Source organism: Bos javanicus, chromosome 25, assembly GCF_032452875.1.
Source record: "Bos javanicus breed banteng chromosome 25, ARS-OSU_banteng_1.0, whole genome shotgun sequence".
In the NCBI taxonomy this organism is placed as follows: Eukaryota; Metazoa; Chordata; class Mammalia; order Artiodactyla; family Bovidae; genus Bos; species Bos javanicus.
The window spans coordinates 30,804,760-30,820,403 of NC_083892.1; the positions used below are offsets into that span (position 1 = coordinate 30,804,760).

Genomic DNA, 15,644 nt, shown 5'->3' on the forward strand with positions numbered 1-15,644 from the left:
CTGGCTTAGCAGTGGAAAGACCAGAATTCCCCTCTGCTACAAGAAACCTCAGCAAAACACTGTTCGAGTTTCCCTAAACTCAGTATTTTGAGATTGGTGAGCGATCTGTGAATTCCCAAACTTTCTGCAACTCAAAATGAATTTTCTGGTAGAGAGCCAATGTTTACAGTTTGATTTGGCAAAATATATCCAGTTAGGATGTTCTCTCAATGTAATTAGCAATGCACTGTCAATGAGTAGTTTAGCTATTGACAATACCTGTTGCAATTTAATTTTAAATGTCAATGACTTATTTGCATTCACTATAACACGGCCCTGCTGCTGCTGCTAAGTCGCTTCAGTCGTGTCCGACTCTGTGCGACCCCATAGATGGCAGCCCATCAGGCTGCCCCGTCCCTGGGATTCTCCAGGCAAGAACACTGGAGTGGGTTGCCATTTCCTTCTCCAATGCATGAAAGTGAAGAGTGAAAGTGAAGTCGCTCAGTCGTGTCCGACTCTTAGCAACCCCATGGATTGCAGCCCACCAGGCTCCTCCGTCCATGGGATTTTCCAGGCAAGAGTACTGGAGTGGGGTGCCATTGCCTTCTCCGTAACATGGCCCTGATACATTACAAACAAGTATCCTACAACAACAGGATGGATGATGAAAATAAGAGGGTGAAGGAAATCAACAGGCCTGTACAAGGGTCTGCCTGTCAAATACCCCTGTGCAACTATGCCTAGGGGGCTTCCCAGGTGGCTCAGTGGAAGAATCCACCTGCCAATGCAGGAGAAGCTGGTTCAATCCCCAGGTCTGGAAGACCCCCTGCAGAAGGAAATGGCAACGCACTCCCATATTCTTGCCTGGAAAATCCTGTGGACAGAGGAGCCTGGCGGGCTAGTCTATGGGGTCGCAAAAAGTTGGACACGCCTTAGCAACTAAACTACAACAAGCTATGCTTGGAGCAGGGCCGGCGCCCTCTCCTAGGCGCAGGCTGGGGATGCAGGAGTGTGCCACTGTCACTGTCTTCTCAGCTGATGCCTACTGCTCCTGGAAGGACATGAGTACAAACAGCAGGCCAGTGTCAGGAGACAGGTGACCCTGAACAAGCTAGGTGACTTCGAACAAGTTATTTAACATCTCTCTTCCTTAATTTCTTCACCTATAAAAGTAAGATAATTGTGAGGACTACATAAATAGACATATATAAAAGCACTCAGCACAATGCCTGGTACTTGATAATAGTTCAATAAATGCTGGCCTCTCACCATTAAGTCAACCAAGTTAAAATTGGTATGACTTTTTTAAACAGCAAAAACAAAACAAAAAAACCCTCACACACTATAGCAGGGTGTCACGAATGCATGTGTCTGTAACACAGGGCCTTGAGTAAAGCAGGTTCAGCCCAGATAATAACTGTGGAGGGTGGTGGCCTCCACGATACTGCAGGAAGCCCAGCCCTTCTCTCGTGCACACTTGCTCTCAGCACCAACTGGAACTCAGCATGGATCATGCCTGTACTGCCAGAATAACCCCAAATCTGGATTTTAAATGAAATTTCCTAATTTTTAAATGTTGACAACTGCCTCCAAAACGTTTGAAAATCAAATAGGTCCAATGAACCATACTGTGTGGCTGGACCAGGGCTTCTGAACTGTGTGTGGGCCTCTACTGTCCAGACTAACCCACAGGACCTGCCTGGGTAAAACCCATATCCAAAGTTTTTACTCATTTCCCATGGGAAAGCCTTACCATTGACCAAGCCACAGAAGGACCCACAAAAAGTCTAGAATGTTCTCTAAGTCACAGGCCAAGGAGGGGCCAGGCCTGCAGCAGGTGCCTCCTTGATTGATGACTTTCGGCCTGCTCACCGAGAAGGGAGGTGGATCATTTATGAGCTGCAAAGGTGATACAAAATGCTAATCAGCTTTAAGCTGACACTGGATAACACAAGAATTTACATAGCGGGCAAGGATAAAGATGAAGTGGTAACACTTCAGAGGCTCCACAAAATATCCTGACTATCTAGGCCATAAACCTACAAAAAATTCTCACTTCTCTCCATGAACAGGAACATACCACAACTGAAAAATCATAGGAAATACCCAAGTCAAATCATCAGCCAATAGGCTTCCCACTTCGTGTGCCTGGGGTATTTCACTCTCTTCCTGACGGGACTTTGGTTTACCACAATGTCTTTCATCTCCTTATTCTCCTTTGCCTTTTGGGAAGGAGGAGATGGGAGCCATGGAGTGAGGGTGGATGGCATGGATAATCAGATAGGTGGTTAAAAGAGAAATCTCCAGGACTGTAAGGGAGAGGGGGAAGGTTGACAATGTATCCTCTTAGATAAATTTCACCTTCTTCAACATAGTCATGTATTCAATATTCACTGAGTACCCACTAATGACAGGTGTTGTTCTAACTGCAGGAAATGTAGCACCAAAGAAACAAAGTCTGTGCCCTCGCAGAGTTTATATCCTTCAGTCATTCATGCTGAGATCTGAGATTTAATCTTCAAGGAAGACACCATATACTTTCTGGGTCAGAAAGGATCTTAGCAATCTCTCATTCAGTAGTCCTGAAAGAGAGATCCAGATTTCCTCCAGTGCTTTCATTACACCAACACTTCACTAAGCCCCACACTTCGAGTCACACCTATGCTACTATCTATAGCAGCGAACCTCTCAGAGCTCACCAACACCCTGCTGGGGCAGGGAAGGGGACACCTGCACAGCCCCCTTCACTGAAGAGAACTCACCACCGTGCAGGCAGCTCCAAGCTTCTAGGGAAGGGTCCCACTAGCTTCAGGGAGGAGAGAGGCTTAAGCTGCCTCTCAGCCTGCTTTCACTTGAGTACCTCCATTCTCCTTCTCTGATTACCCGGCTGCCTAAGTCAGATTTCTTTGGAAATCTGAAATCAGAAAATAATAGTTCCACAGGCTACAAATAATCTGAAGTCAAAGCAGTATGTCATGAAGGCTGCGGGTCCACTGGTCTCCTCTATGACACTTATTTCTTCTGTTTACCATCCACTTGTTAGTCCCAGGTCTGCTCTGGGGGGACCGCCAGAAGTGCAAGCCCTCCTCCATATGATAACTCTCCAAGAGTTTGAAGAGAGAGCACCTGGGTTACCTCCTCTTCTCAGGCCTGACACCCCAGTTCCACCATTCACAATGACAGATTTGGGGTATCTGCCCATTCAGATGCCTCCTTATTCCTTTACCATTATTACTGATGTAAAAGTTACTGGGTTGGCAAAAAAGTTCATTCTTATACTGAAGAGTCTGTTTGGGCAGTGATACTGTCCTACATAAAAAGTTTTTGCAGAATGCTCTACTTATTTGACCCCTCACAAAATCATACCAGGTGAAAGCTTTGACAAAAGAAAAGTGTATTCTACAAATTATCCATGAAAACCTGGAGCTCTGGGAGGATAAAACGGAGTGGTCTGAATAGCAAATGTGCTTGGTTGTAAGAATCAGATTTCCGGGTCCTATCCCAGACCTGCTGAATCAGAATTTCCAGGGGGAGATGTCTAGGAGTCTGCACGGTTAATATAACCTGCATATGGTTATTTATTACATAAGTATTTTATTACTAAAATGTCTATAAAATGAGAAGACTGAAATACAGAAAAACAATACTCTCAACACCTGCACGTTTAATAAGAGGAAGATTTTTTTATGACTTGTTCCCTCTCATTTGATTACAGTACATTGGTTTCTACTTCTCCTTAAACCTGTCACGAGTTCCCTCTGCCCCAAGCCCCACTGATAATCAAAGTAGAATCTGGTTAATAGAACACACTGGAGACCCCTGCATTTGGAAGCAGAGAAGAAAAATCAGTGCCTCAGACAGAGACTCTCAACTGAGAAGATCTCAATTTATATAAAAATCTTCTCAAAGCCCTTATAATCTCACTGACCATCTGTAGCACAGAAACGAATCCTGGAATTAGTGGTACTAAGTGGTTTCATAGCAGTAGATACTCTGGAGACTTTAAAGACAAAAGGAAAAGAATTTTCTGTATTGCACTTGAAGAAGTCAGTTAAGAAACTACCATTACAGCAAAACCTCCCAGTATGTAAGTACTTAAGACATTACAGAACAACAACAACAAAAAACTTAAAATATCTAGCTTGGTCACAATGGTATACATAAAGCCCAGATTTCTCTAGCCATGATGTATAACAGGATCCCCACTATGTAGACCTTCATTAGGTCCCTCATCCCCAGTGATTCAAACTCTATGGAGAAAACAGGACTCTATCTAATTACTTTGAAGCAGATTGAAAAAAAAAGAAGTCCACAGCACCAGCACCAGAAGAGACTTTCTCCCCTTACCTAAGACCTTAAAAAAAAAAAAAAAAAATGGAGAGGAACAGACAGTTATTATTGGCACCTGATCTACAACATCAGAAAAATGGCAGCCCTTCAAACTCCACACGTGGAAGAGCTCTTCATTTTAAGCTGAAAATTGGGAATTAATTTTCAAGTCTCTTGTCTAAGAGACAGCTTTTAAAAGGGTATTAACCGACATTTGGAGATTAATGCAAACACAGCCATCTTGTTTTAGTGGGTACAATCCAACTTTTATTAAGACAAAGACGGATTCAGAGTAATTAAGAGCTTGTCCAATATCCAGAATTTTATGACTCTAAATATTAGCGAAGCTGGCATTCTTACCAGCTTCGCCTCAGAGCTATTGCATTATAAATCCTTGGTGGTAATGAAACACCAGCTAAAAAGAGGTTGAATAAGTCTCATTTAAAAAACAGCCTTCCCGTGGAGAACTATCCTTACTTTAATATAATGTATAGCCCCTGTTAGAACATTAATACTATTGGAAGAAAAAAGTGAGTGGTTTTGGGATTTGCTGCTAAGGAACCCCAAAGAAGATAAACAAACCACAGGAACTGTGTTTTAACAACAGTGAATGCTGAGAAACTCCCTGGTACCAAAGTCTAGGAACACTTTGCTGACAGGGGCAAGAAGAGGATGATACAGCCACTCTGGCAATGCTAATGGTAGTTTACCTGTGAGGCTCGTCCTTAACACTGTCTGCTGTTTACACAATGTAGCAAAGTTTCATGGATATTGGTTTTTTTTTAACTTTTTAAAAACATCCCAATAGGGTGCTCTCTTCTGCTACCCAAATATTTTTTTTAATGGTGTCAGGCTGCAGCCTTGACTACTTATTCCCTTCTCAGAGAAGGTTCCACTAGGGTCACTACATTCAAACGTCTTTACCAACTGGGCCGAGGGGACACCTGGGAAATATCGTCAAAATATTGACAACTGGTCATCACTTTTATAGACTTCATAAAATCAAAGACTCTTACGTTTAAAGTTCCTAATGCAAATTTCTTCTATACTTAAAAGGCCACAAAGAGTTAATCACATAGGGACTACATCACAGCTTTACAAAAACAGTTTTCCTTTCTGTTCTGTTATCAAATTTGCCACCCAGTGACGACACTGATGGGAATGCCAAGGATTCCTATGCCCTAGTTCCCAACAGCTATTATCTGAAAGCCTGTCATCTCTACCATCTTGGGAGGGAAATGACACGTCACCTGTGGGCACCTCACTGAACCAAAGCCAACTCCCCACATCCCAAAAGTATAAAGAGGACCAGGCAGAACACACTAGATGAAAACACATCCAGCCCTCCATAATTAGCAAAACCCAAGCTGCTAAGTAGAACTGCCTTTGTTCTTCCCAGAGACATCCTTAAATGGAAACTAAAGCCCAATCTATATTCAAGGAAATAGCACTCTCACCGTTCTCTATACACCAGGACTTCTCTGCCCCATGAGAAACAACATCCTCTTCCTTTAGGCACAAATATTAAGAACAAAAACTGTGCCAAGAAAAATAAATTTATATTGAAGCATCATACTTTCTTGGACTATTCAATGATACTGTCAGAATATAATAAGTTGTCTCTTAGGGAATGAATGAAGGTAGCATTTTCCAAAATGAACAAAGAAATTTTTTTATTAAATATCTTCACTTTTTTTTTTCTCTATAACTTGAGTACTTTCTGTTCAAGAGAGAAATGGAAACCTAATGTTTGGGCCTTGTCTATTGAAATCACTCAGTCCCTCAGTTATGTCTGACTCTTTTGCAAACCCCAATGGAGCCTACTAGGCTCCTCTGTCCATGGGATTTTAATGGTAAGAACACTGGAGTGGGTTGCCATTTCCTTCTCCAGGGGATATTCCCAACCCAGAGATCAAACCTGCATCTCCCACATTTGACTACAGGCAAAACCTCAACATCATCATTTCTAAAAATCAAACTGTAAATATATATGTGTATAAACCGAGAACACACAGGACACAAAGAAATACACCTGTGGTCAACCACGAAAAGAAATTCTAAGGGAAACGAGGCTGATTCAGTCAGAGTCTTCCACAGAGCCAGCATCCCAGTATTTACTGAGCCTCCATATACGCACCCCTCCAGACTGATCACAGAGATCACACTCCAAAAGCCATATTTACTTATTACATATTAAGTTTATTTCCTTGAGGTAGGGTTCAATCACTGAACCTGCTCTGAGAACCTATGTGGAACTAGCTCCATCTTTACAATAGCAAGAAACAAACACTTCAAGGCAAGGTATCAGGGTCTTAATGAGCATGCCATAGCACCCTGCATGACAACTTGCCCCCAAAGAACAATTCTCACTTTTTCAATGAACATATCTTAATACTGGAGTTAAGAATTGTGTCCATTGCCTCCACATCTCTCTCCAACCCCAAAGAACATACACTTTCTAAGCCTCAACACTATTGAGCTAGGCACAATGAGGTATGGGGGGGAAATTGCAATTTGTTATGCAAAGCACGTCTTAGCACATCACTTAAAGTAATCCTCATGAAGAATCTGTTTCCTATTTTACAGATAAGGAAAGGGTGGCCTTGGCAAGCCAGAGACTGACTTGCCTAAAGTCACTTAAATAATAAACTGTAGAGCTAAAGCTCTAATATTGAAGGGTCTGGACCCTGTGTCACAGTGCTGTGTACAAGGACAACCCAGCTAAATAAGATACCTTTGTACTCACACAGGGTTTTAGAGTTAAATTTGGGTAAGACGACACTGGTATAAAGATACATCACAAAGGCCAACTAAGTATACACAGTTGTGTAGGTACCTAAAAGGAAACGACCTCTTGAGGTGACAAGTAAAAACTCCATGGAACATTTAAAAATCCATTCTATATAAAGCACCCAGATTCACAAATGAAAACCACCACATTAAAGGGCTCTAGAGGTGATGAACGTTACATAAAGGTTAGGTTGATAAAGGTAGTAAAACCAGCTACAATTTACTCAGCATTTCCTGTGGGTCAAGCACCATGTTGAGCATTTCACACACATTTTCTTACTTAATTAAATGGCTCACCAAAATTATTTCCATTTTATAACTGAGGAAATTGAGGTTAGAAAGGTTAAAATTACTTATCCAAAGTCACATAAGTAAGTGGTACGTCTAAGTTAAACAAGTCAAAGCCCGTGTTTTCAGGCCGCTTATATGTACTGCCTCTATTCTATTTCCCCAAGTCATTTTTGTTATAGCGTCCCCAGAGTCCTCACTAAGTACTCAGATCTGGGGCACATACTATGTATTTCTGATGGACATCCTCAACTTGCAGGTTTTTCTATACCCAGGTCCCTAATATCCACAAATAATAAGGGCAGGGGTTAGCTTCAAAAAACTCCAAAGATCCCATGTGATCTCTAACTACTGAGAAAAATCCAAGAAATGATGGTACACACATTCAATCAAAGGTTACAGCTATTTGGTATTTTAAACACTTCTAGCTGAGATTCTTAACAGTGCTTAAGAGAAGGCTTAAGTGCATTAAAAGGAAATTCTCTGTACATTTGTTATTCTCATCCCAGCTTTATAGATGAGTAAACACAGACTTGTAGACATTACCAGAAGCTGAGATAGGAATTCTGACTGTTTCTATTCCTCTCCCAAGGCTCGTGAATAACACAAGCTCCTGGTTTAACCCAAGTGTCCTCACCGTAATGAAGCTGAGAAGAGGGTACATAAACCAACAGAAATCAAATGGACCCATGAAACGCCTTTTAATTAAACCATAAGAAATATTAACGGGTAAAAAACAAAATTGGTGTTAGATCTTTGAAAGGATGACAAGTTTGTTCATCCTAGGGTAATAGAAGCAGTCAAAAAAAGAAAACAAAACTTCAACCTAATGAATTCCCTTTTCTATAATGAAAAACTAAAATAAAAAGTTACAAGCCAGATAAAGTATTCATGACAAATATTGCAAAGGATTAATATATATGTGTGTATATATACACATACACACATACATAAAACATTAAAAGTTCACATTAGTTAAGAAAAATTTTTGATCCAAAAACCAGTAAAAGGCAAACATAAATGGAGTTCAGTTAGTACACAAAAATAAAGGGCAAGCATAGCTTTTTAGAAGCATAGCTGGAAGGAATGATGCTAAAGCTGAAACTGCAGTACTTTGGCCACCTCATGCGAAGAGCTGACTCATTGGAAAAGACTCTGATGCTGGGAGGGATTGGGGGCAAGAGGAGAAGGGGACGACAGAGGATGAGATGGCTGGATGGCATCACTGACTCGATGGATGTGAGTCTCAGTGAACTCCGGGAGTTGGTGATGGACAGGGAGGCCTGGCATGCTGCTTTTCATGGGGTCGCAAAGAGTCGGACACGACTGAGCAACTGATCTGATCTGATAGCTTTTTAGAGATACAGTTATGAAACAAACTTAATACCTTTTTATCTCTAAAAATGTAAATAATTATATTTGTAAGGCAAGTATACTTTATATTGCTGATGATAGGCTACAGTGTAAAAACAGTATACACTATAAAGATAGTGCTGTGGCTAGTCACTCACTCGTGTATAACTCTTTGTGACCCATGGACTGTAACCCACTAGGTTCCTCTCTCCATGGGGAGTCTCCAGGCAAGGATACTGGAATGAGTTGCCATTTCCTTCTCCAGTAAAGATAGTAGACACTGAAAAAAACCCTTAAAAAGCCACCCTCTTATTATTCTACAACAGAGAATCTATCAAAGAAATTAAGGAAGGGAATCCTACATAGTAAAAATAAGCTCTTTGTGGTACAACAGTACAAAATTTTAAATGTCGAGCATTAGAAGAACAATGGCACAATCTGATGTACTATTACGCAGTTATAGAAATGATTAATTAAGATGGTAAGGCAACATAGGAAATCACTTTTCAAATGTTAAACAAAAGAGAAAATTATTTGCTAGGATTCTACCACTGTAAAACTGAAGTCTGCCTTACAGACAAATCCTAGAAATAAAGGTATTTAAAAAGAAAAAAATTCCCTGGTGGCTCAGAAGGTAATGCATCTGCCCACAATGCGGGAGACCCGGGTTCGATCCCTGGGTTGGGAGGATCCCCTGGAGAAGGAAATGGCAATCCATGAGAGACGCTGGACTGGAAGAAACACAAGCTGGAATCAAAATTGCCGGGAGATACATCAATAACCTTAGATATGCAGATGACACCACACTTATGGCAGAAAGTGAAGAGAAACTCAAAAGCCTCTTGATGAAAGTGAAAGAGGAGAGTGAAAAAGTTGGCTTAAAGCTCAACATTCAGAAAACGAAGATCATGGCATCCGGCCCCATCACTTCATGGGAAATAGATGGGGAAACAGTGGAAACAGTGTCAGACTTTATTTTTCTGGGCTCCAAAATCACTACAGATGGTGACTGCAGCCATGAAATTAAAAGGCGCTTGCTCCTTGGAAGGAAAGTTATGACCAACCTAGATAGCATATTCAAAAGCAGAGACATTACTTTGCCAACAAAGGTTCGTCTAGTCAAGGCTATGGTTTTTCCTGTGGTCATGTATGGATGTGAGAGTTGGACTGTGAAGAAGGCTGAGCATCCAAGAATTGTTGCTTTTGAACTGTGGTGTTGGAGAAGACTCTTGAGAGTCCCTTGGACTGCAAGGAGATCCAACCAGTGCATTCTGAAGGAGATCAGCCCTGGGATTTCTTTGGAAGGAATGATGCTACAGCTGAAACTCCAGTACTTTGGCCACCTCATGCGAAGAGTTGACTCATTGGAAAAGACTCTGATGCTGGGAAGGATTGGGGGCAAGAGGAGAAGGGAACGACAGAGGATGAGATGGCTGCATGGCATCACTGGCTTGATGGACATGAGTCTGAGTGAACTCCGGGAGTTGGTGATGGACAGGGAGGCCTGGCCTGCTGCGATTCATGGGGTCGCAGAGTCGGACACAACTGAGCGACTGATCTGATCTGATCTCTGAAAAAGAAAAAAAAGGTCTCCCCTGGTGGTCCACTAGTTCAGAACCTCCTTTGCAATACAAGGGACACGGGTTTGATGCCTGGTCTGAAAGACCCCACACTGCAGTCGCTAAGACCATGCACCACAATAACTGAAGCCCGTTGGCCCTAGAGCCCATGCTGCACTACAGGAGAAGCCACCACGATGAGAGGCCTTCACAGCACAACTAGAAGCAGACCCTGCTTGCTGCGACTGGAGAATGCCTGAGCGCAGCAACAAAGACCCAGCACAGCCGAAGCATAAATAAGCAGGGCAGAGGAGGGTTCTTCAACAGGAGTCGGTGAACGTTTCTCCCTCTTTACAAAATTATTAATAAAACTGATAAGAACAGATACTACACTTGATCTTAGCCAAAAGGCCGAGAAACTAATACAATTATGTAAAGTTTAAAAATAAAATAAAATTAGAAAAAAAAAAAGAAAAAAAAATTATTAATGAAAGAAATATGTATTGTTAAATACAATGGTAAATAGAGAAAGTGAAGCGCTCTACTCCTATCCTCTGCCCACTGGACTCCCTGCCTTGAAGACAATATGTTTGTGTGCGTGTGTGTGTGTGTGTGTGTGTGTGTGTGTGTATTCACAAAGGAGTTATAAGTTTGCTAACACCAAAGCTCTTTCTTGTCTAAGATATCTCACCCCTCACAGAGAATTGAGGTTTGGAGTTGGACATGGCATATTTGAAATCTATTTAGAAATAAGAAAACAGTACAACTGACATGTCACACATACAAAAATACAAATATATCATCAATACTTGCTTTTTGTGTGCACTCTAAAATCCAGCTCACCAAAGGATTTTTCATGCTGTTTCTACTAGGAAAACACTCAAAAATCAAATGTTTATCTGAATTTCTTAACAATCCGTAGCAGGTAGATACTGGCTATTTTCTAGAGAGGATTTTCCATAACACTGAGCAGAAAGCTGAGATTAAAGCTCTGCCGGCGATGACTGAAATTAATTCTCTACAGACGTTTAGGGAACGTGCATTTCAGAAAGAGGGACTCAGCTGACTAGCTTCAAACTCTCTTCAAGAAGGAAAATGTATTTATTAAAAAAAAAAAAAAGCCACAAGCAAACACCTACCAGCCCACATAGCTTATATGTTCCCAAAGAACAGCATTATTTGATTGCAACTTTTTGTCCCTTTTTTCTTTAAAGCCTTTTAGGGAGGCAGAACTTCTGACAAAACTACCTACTTATGGTAAGAATAGATGAATCAGTGCTTTCATAAAACATTAAAATTTAAAAAGACATAAAACCTTCCAAAAAAGCAAAAAACAAAAAACAAAAAAACCCCACACACACAATCATTTCAGAAGGTGCCTACCCAGTTCATTATTATGCAGATTTCACAAACATTTCCCTAATCAAGGAGAAAGCTGCTCTATAGAATAATGTGTTTTACCTGCTTTAGCAACCAAGGGCATTCCTTAGCTTTGGAGTCTCCGATTTTTAGGGTAAGGGTGAGGAGATCCTGAGTGACAAGACAGCACTTCAGCGAGGGGACTGCATGTCCCCCAGGAGAGAGAACCGCCTAGACCACGCCGCTTTTCACTACCTTTCCATCATGTCTATTCAAGTCTCCCTCTCTCCATAAGCACTGACAATCTCTTCCATTTGGGGGTCCATTTGAACTCCTACACATGCATTCCACTCCAGTAATCTACTACCGAATTTCTTTTTTAGGGTAACATATTAAAATCCCATTAGCACATTAGTACTCAATCTTTGCTGCATTTGGAATAACTTAGTGAGTTTTGACAAATACTTGGATTCAACCTCCAAAAGATTCTGATTTAATTGGCATGGAATATGGCTTGAGTATCAAAGGGCTTTCTTATAAAGCACCCCACGTGCTTTTTTTTATTCTAAAATTTTATATGAAAAGCAAAGAAGCTAGAATAGTCAAAACAATCTTGAAAAAGAACAAAGTAGGAGGATTCACACTACTTCATTTCAATACTTACTACAGTATAAAAGCACAATAAGCAAGACAAGGGTATTAGGAGAAAGACAATATGTCAATGGAGCAGAATAGAGAGTCTAGAAATAGACATAAGCAGGAACAGACTTAAAAAGACAACTGACTTCCAACAAAGGCACCAAGGATATTCATTGGTAAAAGAAAAGTGATTTCAAAGAATAATGCTAGAACAACTGGATAAATGTAAAGGGAAGACATGAACCTCGACTCCTAACTCACATCACACACAAAAATCAGATAAAACATAAACCAAAATATAAATGCATATAAATGCAAAGAAGAAAACATAACCTAGGTTAAGTAAAGATTTCTTAGAGATGACACATAAGACTCAAACATACAAGGGGAAAATAAGATGGACTAAACTTAATCAAAATTTAAAATTCCTGCTCATAAAGATACCATTAGGAAATTGCCTAATGATGCCTAAAGCCACAGACCAGAAGATGCATTCATATTACATATATCTGACATGAGCCTTGTACCAAAATACATAAAGAGCTTCTATAAATCAATAAAAAAAAGACAATCCAACTTTAAATGGTCAAAAGATTTGAACAAACACCTCACAGAAGAGTGTTCAGTACCACTTAGTCATTAGGAAAATGCAAATTCAAACATAATGAGATCACCATTTTATACCCACTACAATGGCTACAATTAAAAAGACTAGCAACACAAAATATTTTTGAAGATATGAATTAACAAGAACTCTTGTGCAATACTGGTGGGAGTGTAAACTGGTACAACCACTTTGGAAAACTGTGGCAATTTCTTACAAAGTTAAATACATGTACATACCTTATGACCCAACATTTTCACTCCTAGGAATCTATGCAAACCAGGAATCTAGGACCTATGTTTACAAAAGAACAACAACCTTTATACAACAGTGCTTTATTAACAACAGTCAAAAGAAACAACTCAAATGCCCACCAAAAGAGAAACAGTTAAACAAATAGTTGCATATCTAACAACAGAAGACTACTGGCAATAAAAGAAGAACTGAGTCATACAACAACATAGAACCACCTCAAAAATACTAACAAAAGAAGCCAAGCACACAAAAGTACACACTATATGATTTCATTTTTACGAAGATCAAGAGCAGCTGTGATGACAGGCATCAGAACAGTGGCAGGAACGAGAAGAGATGACTAGAGGTGAGGACTAAGGAATGTTTCAGGTGATGACTGTTCTCGAACTGGGCTGGCATATGCCTATTTGTCAAAATTCACTGGTTTGCACACTTTAGGTTTGTGCATTTTACTACATGCAAACTGTACCAAAGAAGTTTATGACCCCCAGGTGATTATAACTTGTAGTTATCAATAAACTGAGGACCCCTGCAGGGAGTGGGAGGTAGAGGGGGCAGGGCGATTCCAACATCTCTCCCTAACCCCTTTCCTCATTTGTGCTCTCCATCAACCAGCATCACAATGATTTCTTGTCCAAACTAACACTGTATGTGTGTGTATCCCGTATTTTCATATAACACCCTACATACTACACCTTGCTGCCCAAATTTTGCACATACATGTATGGCAGTGGGATACTGATGAACTGATCTGATCGTGTACTTCCACATTACACAGTACATCTATTTCAGGAAACACTGAAATCTGGGAGAACTAGCAACTCTTTCCAAAATACAACTCCCATAACACACCTTCTCAAATCTTCTCAGACAGTCCTCAAAGAGCCTGCGTTCTGCCTTTCATTTGCCGCTACCCTTAACATAAACCCAGGCCTCCAGCAACACTGTACCTAGTTACTTTCAGGACCTGAAAAGGAGGCAGGTACCTCCTCAGGCTAGTCTCTCTCCCTGGAACGTCAACCCTACCCATCTACATGGATACTCTTTCCTGTCTTTTGAAATATCATTGTCATATCACCTCCTTCGTAAAGGTTTCTCTGATCTCTCTCCAAGCTGCAAATGCCCCCTCTTCTATCCTCTCCAAGTACTTAATGAGCACTTCTAGCATATGAAGCCTATGTGGTAGGCGATCTGCTGGAAATAACAGCATGCCTATCATACTCTTCTTTCTCTATTTGCGAGATAATTATGCTTACTTTTCAAACTTTTGTACCTTACTCAGGTGGACTCCATGAGAGCAGAGGGGACCAGCTCTATTTTAATGGTGGTAAATTCTGGTATACAGCTAGTGTTTGGTATATTTCTATTGATTTTACATGTAAAGTAATAACTATACCATACTACCTTTCCCCTAAAGTCAGCTGGGACAGAGGACAAAACAAAAACAAACCAAAGAACTGCACATGAGTATATTTTAAGTCTGTGGTAAAGATCTACTTGGGTATTACTGGGAACTCTCAAACCAAACCTAACAATTCTTCTCTTTGGAATATCAAAGTTTAAAAACACTTCAGTTCTTTTTTCGCTGCATCTCAGAGGCAGTTGGCCGCTTCAGAATGAAGCTGAACATCTCTTTCCTGGCCACTGGCTGCCAAAAACTCATTGAAGTAGACGATGAATGAGTTCAATACCTTTTATGAGAAGAGTATGGTCACAGAAGTTGCTGCTGGTGCTGTGGGTGAAGAATGAAAGGGTTACATGGTCCGAATCAGTGGTGGGAATGACAAACAGGGCTTCCCTGTGAAGCAGGGTGTCTTGACCCAAGGCCAAGTCTTCTGCTACTGAGAAAGGGGCATTTCTGTTACAGACCAAGGAAGACTGGAGAAAGAAAGCACAAATCTGTACAGTGCTGCATCTTGGATGCCAATTTGACTGTTCTCACTTTGGTCATTGTGAAAAAAGAGGATATTCCTGGACTCACTGATACTACTGTGCCTTGTCGCCAGGGGCCCAAAAGAGCTAGCAGAATCCACAAACTTATCAGTCTCTCTAAAGACAAGTCTACCAGTATGTTGTGAGAAAGCCCCTAAACCAAGAAGGTAAGAAACCTAGAACCAAAGCCCCCAGGATTCGGCATCTTGTTACTCCACGTGTTCTGCAACACAAACATCAGCATATTGCTCTGAAGAAACAGCATACTGAGAAAAATAAAGAAGAAGCTGCAGAATATGCTAAATTTTTGGCCAAGAGAATGAAAGAGGCCAAAGAAAAATGCCATGAACAGACTGCCAAGAGTCAGAGGCTCCCTGAGAGCTTCCACTTCTGAGTCCAATCAAAAAATGAGATATTCTAAAATTAACAAACAAATAAGATCAGATGTCAGAAAAGAACTTCAGTTCTTAAAATCTTTAAAAAAAAATTCTACTTCTTTTGACAAATTTTTTCTAATACTATTTTTATCAACTGATGTTATAAGGAGGCAGCTGCTA

The 15,644-nt window shown here is 40.7% G+C and overlaps 1 protein-coding gene, 1 long non-coding RNA gene and 1 pseudogene across 9 annotated transcripts in view; all 3 read right to left on the reverse strand.

Annotated features, from left to right (window-relative positions):
- LOC133238917 (uncharacterized) overlaps positions 1-8,730 on the reverse strand; it is a 158,083-nt gene extending 149,353 nt beyond the window's left edge. The window contains exon 1 of the long non-coding RNA XR_009733675.1: positions 1-8,730. This exon is cut by the window's left edge and continues 21,044 nt beyond it. This is a non-coding gene — a long non-coding RNA (uncharacterized LOC133238917).
- The window catches only part of AUTS2 (activator of transcription and developmental regulator AUTS2), a 1,221,294-nt gene that overhangs the window by 1,087,237 nt on the left and 118,413 nt on the right, over positions 1-15,644 (reverse strand). The window lies entirely within an intron of this gene.
- LOC133238954 (U2 spliceosomal RNA) lies at positions 10,609-10,721 on the reverse strand (annotated as a pseudogene).